Source organism: Panicum virgatum, chromosome 1N (genome assembly GCF_016808335.1).
Source record: "Panicum virgatum strain AP13 chromosome 1N, P.virgatum_v5, whole genome shotgun sequence".
Lineage (NCBI taxonomy): Eukaryota > Viridiplantae > Streptophyta > Magnoliopsida > Poales > Poaceae > Panicum > Panicum virgatum.
Genome location: NC_053145.1, coordinates 17,698,889 through 17,706,794, shown reverse-complemented (window position 1 = coordinate 17,706,794; position 7,906 = coordinate 17,698,889). Strand labels below are relative to the sequence as shown.

The 7,906-nt window shown below is 45.3% G+C and overlaps 1 non-coding gene across 1 annotated transcript; it reads left to right on the top strand.

Annotated features, from left to right (window-relative positions):
• Window positions 1-7,312: 7,312 nt before the first annotated feature.
• LOC120657787 lies at window positions 7,313-7,419 on the top strand. The gene has a single exon (XR_005668324.1). It is a non-coding gene; the product is annotated as a small nucleolar RNA R71 (small nucleolar RNA).
• Window positions 7,420-7,906: the final 487 nt, after the last annotated feature.

The following is a 7,906-nucleotide window of genomic DNA, read 5'->3' as shown; positions in this document are numbered from 1 at the left end:
TGGATTTTAGAGGGTTCCGATTCAATTTCTGAAGGCTCCGCTTGACGCATCTCGGGCTCTGTGGGGACTATCTCATGGATACAAACAAAAGATGTTCTGTCCAGGATTTTGTCGAGGACTTCCCTACTCTCGGTTGGGGTAAGATGAGCGAAAGATCCTCCAGAGGTAAGATCGAGATGGTGTGCAGACTCCTTGTCAAGACCAGCATAAAAATACTGGAGCAATAAATGCTCGGGTAATGACAAGTCTGGGCCTGATTTTACCAATAGGGTAAATCTAGCCCAAGCTACACCGATTGATTCCTCATCATTCTGACAGAAAGTTAAAATTTCCGTTCGTAAGGCACATATTTGTGAAAGCAGGAAGAATGCAGAACAAAATCTGTTCCGAAGTTCAATCCAACTTCCATTCACACAGCCTACGACACGAATGTACCATTACTTCACTTCTCCTGAAAGGGAAAAAGGAAACAATTTCCATTTAAGAGTTTCATGTGTCATGCCCGAAATTTTCTGGCATGAACACACTTGCTCGAACTCGCGCAGATGATGTTAGGGATTTTCACAATCCCTTCCTGAGAAGGAATTCCCTGAACAAAGGCTATGTAGCCTGAGTCGAGTTCATAGCTAGTAGAAAGAATTGGGTCAGCAGAGAGTGCTGGCTCATAGAACTCGCTCTTGGGTGAAGAGAGCTGTAAAAGGGATAGCTGCTCCATGGGTAGCGGTGGTTGAGATAGAATCGAGTAAACAGAAAAAAGAAGATACGAGGACGACTGAGTCCGTAGATAATGTAGCTACCATTCCCCGGCAATGGCGCCTGAAAGTTTGTTGGTATTTTGCAACGTCACGAATAAAATCCGCAAGCACACAGATACCGTTGTAGCTATCACGCAAGAGTATTCCAGGGTATCGTATCCACTGAGGAACGTGAGTACGCTATCTACGGGTTCAGGCTCATCCAAGGACACACACGCCGGTGTGGGAGAGATAGAAGAGAGGACTTTCTATATCTAGAATCTATGCTTAGAAGAAGAGATCACGTCGCCGTTATACTTCGAGCTAAAGGTATCGACCGGCTTATACAAGCCGATAGTTCCAATATGATGCTCTATCCAATATCCGAACATGGAGGATTACTAATGCTCGAACAGGGCTGCCACCACCTGCCGGCTACCACTACAAACCGTGGGACTATCAGACAACTGAGTGGTATAGTCCAGCCTAGACACCACGTCTACGCCTTTCTCTACTAACCTTAGCCCTGGCCAAGACTACACTTTTCTATCCGGGGTCTTAAGCTAAGATCAAATGCTACTCGCTAGCATACACATCAACTAATATAAGGCAGAGATGATAACTTGCGATCTAAACTCTAATTCCAAATAAACAAACAAAGAAAGTCTCGAACACTAACAACCGAATAAGCATCCGTCGAGGTACAAGCGGAGAAGAGTGCCGATAGACCCGGCACTTCCCCCGACTCTTCCTCACTCTCCTCCTATTCTTCTACACCTCCTAGTCTACCTAAGCATCTAGGATGAAGGCCTCAAGCTCCTAGGGAGAAAGGTAAGTTGAGAGGGTGTGGTGTGTGTCTATTTCTCCCCCCCCCCTTGTATTTATAGGAGGGAGCCACGGCCAAGGGGAGTCCATTCTGCAGCTGATCCTTGGCGAACTGACTTAAGCATCCAATCAGCTTTCTCCACAAGTCCAGTTTAAGTCGGTGGGGCCCACGGGCAGGTCGGCCGACTAGCAGGTCGGCCGGCCTCTCAGTGGGCCCACCGATCTTCCCTTTTGGTCCATGGGTTCCTTGCTGGGCTCACTTGTCATTGGCACGGGTTTTAGCTTTTATAATGTCGGTTTCTTGCTCTGGTGGGCCCTCTACTCCATATTCTGACACGTGTCGCGTCTTGATTCGCTGAAATGTCGTGTCTTGGATCAAACCACACCATTGTATTGCAAAATCAGCTAGAAATCACCTGCACACATTCTAGAACATCATCTTTGGAATTCGTTAGTAAATAAATCTATTCTAGCATTTATTCCACATTTTGGTTCCTTTTTGTGCAAGAGTTGACGGTCTAAATTGGTCGTTGGTGACCGTCAACACATGTCAAATTGACTGGCACGCCTAGCGCACCGTTCACGCACCGGTTGGGTTCGATACGTCGAAGCAAAGCAAATCTCCCCGGCCCTAGCGTACTTGGAGTGTGAGAGTCCTCTACGATGGGATTTTTCGTGTCAACATCTCGATTGAGTGCTTCAACAATGTGGACTAGAAGTGGATTTAGTGCCTATCGATACTATGGGATAAATCTTCATGTCGAGAGTTTCCTGCCGCTCATCCCCATTTTTGAAGGCGTCAGTGCATTGAATGGTGCATTGTTGAGACAAGTAAAGAAACTCCTTAAGTACTGGTTAAACCGATAGTGCATAAGAAAGTGTTGATGCAGTGGTCTCACCATTGTCCAGAGAGCTTGTCAAGGGTGCAGGAACAAATTCTTAAGGACCAGTTGAACTGATGGTGAAGAAAGAAGAATCGGTGCAAGCGTCAGTGCAATGACACAATCAGAAGTACGCATGTCAGAAAGAAAACTAACAGCTATATGCTGTTGTGCAGGGTGATCGGTTCAACCGACACCCCCTCAGGCAGAGTATCGGTTCAACCGACACTATTGCAGTTTTTGCTAGCCGTTGGGGAAACAACTCTATTGAGTGGTTGGGGCATATATATGCCTCACCCAAGGTTATTTGAGGTTGCTGGAATCTAGAGAAGCCACACTGTTGGCGCCTACCAACGTCACCACCGGGAAAGCAGCGATGACGCCCGTAGACGCCAATTTTGGGGTGGCAGTATTTCATGAACCACGAACAAATCCGCAAGTGCACGGAATGCCGATGTAGCATTTTACCCGGGAGTATACCGGGGTGTCATTTATATTTCCGCATGGAAGGCGGTGAGTGAAGAGATATAGACTAGTTGATGAACTTTATCTAGATTGGATATTCTCATGCATAAACAGGGGCAAGATATATAACATGGTAGGAGGTAGTGTGACACACACACAAACTACTCTCTTGGATAAATAAACAAAAGGAAAGATAAAAGGTGCTCTAGGCCGGGAGCAAGGCAGAAGTCAGAGCACGAGTCAACTGTGCCAGGCCAGCTATATCTATACTATCTCATTGGTTAGATCGTCAGAGATTAAACTACACAATAGGAAGACCACTATCAAAGCAACGGGAGGAGCCTGTACACCCCGGCGGCTTTATGTACCTCCTACCCCCCATACCGAACGTAGAGGATTACTCGGGCTCAGATAGGACTGTCACCACCTGCCGGCTACCTCTACAAACCGTGGGTATAGTTGACATCCAGCAACTCTTAGCTAATCTAGACACCATGTCTACACAAGTAAGTGATACTCTAGTGTCCCGCACGGAGCCCCCACCCTCCAGATGGACAGACATCACACTAGAGCAAACATACGAATACTGGAGCAGTTGATAGACTTCTAAGAATGATACGATAACCATCTCAAGCACATCGCGATCATGCAATGCAAGCATTGAATAATAACGCAGCCATGTCAAGAAGCATATATCCGATAACTCAGAACATACTTCAAGCAGATATCGGTAACCATAGTCTAATTCTATTATAAACAACCGAATATTACAAGAGAGAACTAGAGATAAACCCATACCAGACTCTCGAGCAGATCAGGCGACTCGAAGACTCCTAGACTTCTCCTAAACTCCACTAAGCCTAAAAACTATGCAAGAAATGCAAGAGTGGAGAGGAAGTGTGGGGTGTGTGTGTGTGTCATAATCTCTACCCCCCCTTGTATTTATAGCAAGGAGCTACGGGTGAGATCTTGCAGAACTGACTTGAGCAACCAGTGAGAAGGTGACACGTGTTGAAGTTGAGGCGGTGGGGCCCACGGGCCAGTTCGGTCGACCTACCCGGGACACCAACCGCCCCCATCTTCTTCCAACGGGCTGCCTTGGGCCTCCTCTTGTCTGAATGCTGAGGCTTGCCATGTCTTGACTGGTTTTGGTGTGGTTCTTGGGCTACACTTGGTCCAAATGAGCCTGAATCGTTGCTTTGATATTTTTTGTGATTTTATGTCGGGCCAAAGTGTGCTTGCAACCTGCATATTAGCTCAAAAACACAACTTGCATTTTCTAGAAGGTGAAGTGTGGTTTAGGGACTTTATTGGAAAAAGATGCATGTAAGAAATGCAAACTCTCATAATTTTCTGATCAAGATGATGCCTGGAAATGATCGTTAGTGAGCGCCAACAAGATCCCCCAAGCTGTCCTTTGCTCATCCCGAGCAAAGTAGGACAAATCAGGTTGTTGATTAGAAAATCACTTTGATTTGTACTTTACCTGTCATGTCATAGTCCGAAGCAAAGAGATTCATCTATAAGCTTAAATAAGTTGGCTATCATACCTTTACACAATTACCTTACTCCCTCATGGGGCTTTTTAGCTGTCTCCTTGTCTTGGGCTGTTGAGAGTTAGAACGGTGCATAGAGTAGTACTTACTTGCTCATAGATCTGCAATCCATCTGGAGATATTTTTTGAAAGAATTTTTGAAAACATGGCAAAGTTCCCAGGGTAACTCTCTCGAGGCACTCAACTTATTTTTCCTTACCAGGGCAGTATCTGCCTCCACTCTTTCCTACTACTACAAAGCCTTTGTGGAGCTCAAGGTGGGATAAGAATAGGGCATACTTGCATTCCATATATTGTAAACTCAAAGAGAGGATCCATGGAGAAACAAGTCATGCAATCTCGATCAAAGGGTGTAGGTGTATGAGTGGATGGATGGATGGATGGATGGATGTGGCTTACTCCTTGAGGTAATGGCTTTCTCTATCGAATCATCCTTTGTCTCTTTTTTTTTTGAGACATGGTTACCTCCTTTTTCTCACTCTTTCTTTTGGGTCATGCTTCTTTGGCATGCCATCTTTTCTCTTTTTTTGGGGCAGCCATAATCTGACTTTACTTTATTTTCTGGGATGTTCTACGATAGAGATCACAAAGACATGGAGCATTTATTAATATGGAGTGGTTGGATAATGGTGCTAATTTCCAGTGTAGGAATGTAGCAAATGGATGGGTCGTGTATGTGCTTATGATCGAGAAAGCATGAAAAGCATCTCACTAGGGTCACACAATTTGACAAAACTCAACAGAACATCAAGCATCATATGTGTAAGGTTTTTCATGGAATATGACATATGACACTGGTAGGACATTGCATATCACTGGGGAACTTGCCTTTTTAGATTTTTGAAAACAACTCCAGACTTCAAGCATCACTAGAACAAACTTGCACAACCTTATTTACCATATCTATACTCACAACAACTCAGACTTGGATCAAGCATATGCAACCCATGGAACTTTCAGATTCATTGGCAAGATATTTGCATAACCAGCAGATTTAAACTCAAGATAGCTCTTATTTTCAAACTAGGCACAACAGACATGGTAGAGCAAAGCAAAACTCACCCTTTCAACTTATCATAAGGAGTTAAAACATTCTTACCGCACATGATGGAAAAGGGAAATAAAGCAGTAAATATTTATTTTGTTTTTGAAAGTTTTTTATCAAATTTTATTCAAAAGCAAGTAAAGGGATACAGTTGACTTAGGGGAGGGAACCTCCCCCAAACTAGCTCTTGGTTTAGGGTCCTAAAAGCAGGAACTTTCTCCATACCTGATCAGGTTGAGGTTGTTTCGTCTGTACCTGGAGAAGTACTAGCGGTCGATGACGTCTTGTTCTTCTTGCGCCATTTCTTCTTGTTCTTCTTTGATGGCATAGACGGCGCAGGAATAGGATCCTCAGATGTAGGATAGACGATTTCTAGATCTTCCCACACTGTATTGGTGATGAAGTCGGGGATCTTCTGGTCGTCTTCTACTGCCTCGGTTGGTGGAGTATGAATCTCCCAATCCTCCCAAGCTGGCTTGGAAGGGGAGTGATAATCTTGATCATCCCAACCGGGTTCTGCCCATAACCTTTGTTTCTCACTATCCTCATGAATTAGGAATACCTCCCTCTTATTTTGAAACTTGAATTCATGGTCTTTCCCATAATGCGGAGGTTGATTCTTTCTGTCCCTACATCAATTCTGGCGTTTGTATCCTTGAGGAATGGTCGCCCAAGTATGAGCGAAATCCCAAGATCTCCTTCCATATTGAGGACTACGAAGTCCACCAATATGTAGTATTCTTGACTTTTATCATTAACCTTTCCACAACTCCTTCTGGATATCTTATCATGGAATCCGCCAGCTGAACACACATAGTGGTAGGGGAAATTGATGAATAGCCTAACTTTTCGAATGTTACCTTGGGCATGATATTGATGCTGGCTCCAAGCTCACAAAGGGCGTGATCAAATTCACAATCGAAGATTGAGCAGCTGATCACTGGGGTTCCTGGATCTTCTCTTATTGTGGCTGCTAACTCGCCCCACGCACCTCTTCTTGGGCGTGTGAGCTTCTCTGCATAGCTGAGGGGTGTCCTGCTCAGTGGCTCTTTCCACATAGCATTTATGACATTGACGCTCTCTAGAGTTGATTCGGATTGCCCCAGAATCTTCCCTAGTTCAGCAGCAGGTGTAGCAGCAGCTAGCTGAGCCAATTGAGTTTCTAGCGCCTTGTTGAAACTCAGCTGGTTCTTCATAGCAGTAGAGAATCCATCCATCTTGGCATGGATGGTCTCCATAGATTTGTCTATAGCGGCCAACTTCTTCTGAAGGGACTCATTGATCTTCGCTAGGCCGTAGATAAGATCTCTCAAGGTAGGTTGGTTAGGATTGAAAGAATTTGAATTTCTATTACCTCCTTGATAGTATGGGCGTGGTTGATTCCACCCCGGATCTCCTTGTGGACGAAACCCATTGTTGCCATTGAGGAATAGGGCTTCCTCTTGGGTTTCTAGGCAATTGTCTTCCGAATGTCCAACATTCCCGCAGACCTCTCACGTCATGCGAGTTTCCAAGGCTCGAAGTGTTTGCATTTGAGCCTTATCTTGGGAATAATCCTCAAATTTCTTGAGGAGGAGATCAATCTTCATAGCGAGCATGTCGGCCGCCTTGACGGAGTGCATACCTCGCTGGCGCGGTTGGAGGCGATCATCGCTCCAACCTTGGTTGGAAACCATCTTCTCGATCAATGATGTAGCTCTTTCAATGGTCAGCGAGAAGAAAGCTCCACCCGCAGTGGCATCCACATGATCACGGGATGACTATATCAATCCGTTGTAGAAGTTTTGTAGAATAAGCCAATTGTCCATTCCGTGGTGTGGACACTCCAGAATGTACTCCTGAAGTCTCTCCCAAGCTTCAGGAATTGACTCATTTGATGCCTGCTGGAAATTCGAAATCCATCCACGAAGAGCAATAGTTCTGCCCGTCAGGAAGAACTTCGAGAGGAACGCCTTGGCACATTTGTCCCAAGTATCCACAGTAGTCTTGTTAGCATAAAACCACTGCTTCACTCTCCCCAAGAGAGAGAACGGAAATAGACGGAACCGGATTGCATCTTGCGATGCACCCTTGATAACAAAAGTTTTGCAGAGCTCCAGGAACTACTGGAGATGAGCGCTGGCATCCTCATTGGCCTTGCCACAGAAAGGGTTGGCCTGCACCATCGTAATAAGACCCGTCTTGATCTCGAAATTTTCCCCTCCGGTGTTAATCTCGGGCCCGGTAGGGACCTGGTTAGCAGACAGAGCTGAGTAATCATGGAGTGTCTTCTGGGCCATAGCTGTAGGAGCTAACAACGATGCAATGACTGGTTTGGCTGCCAAGAGTGATATCCGAGGTGATATGAGACGAGCTCGCGTCCTCCTCAAAAGTGACTCTGGATCAGAATGAAAGTTTTGC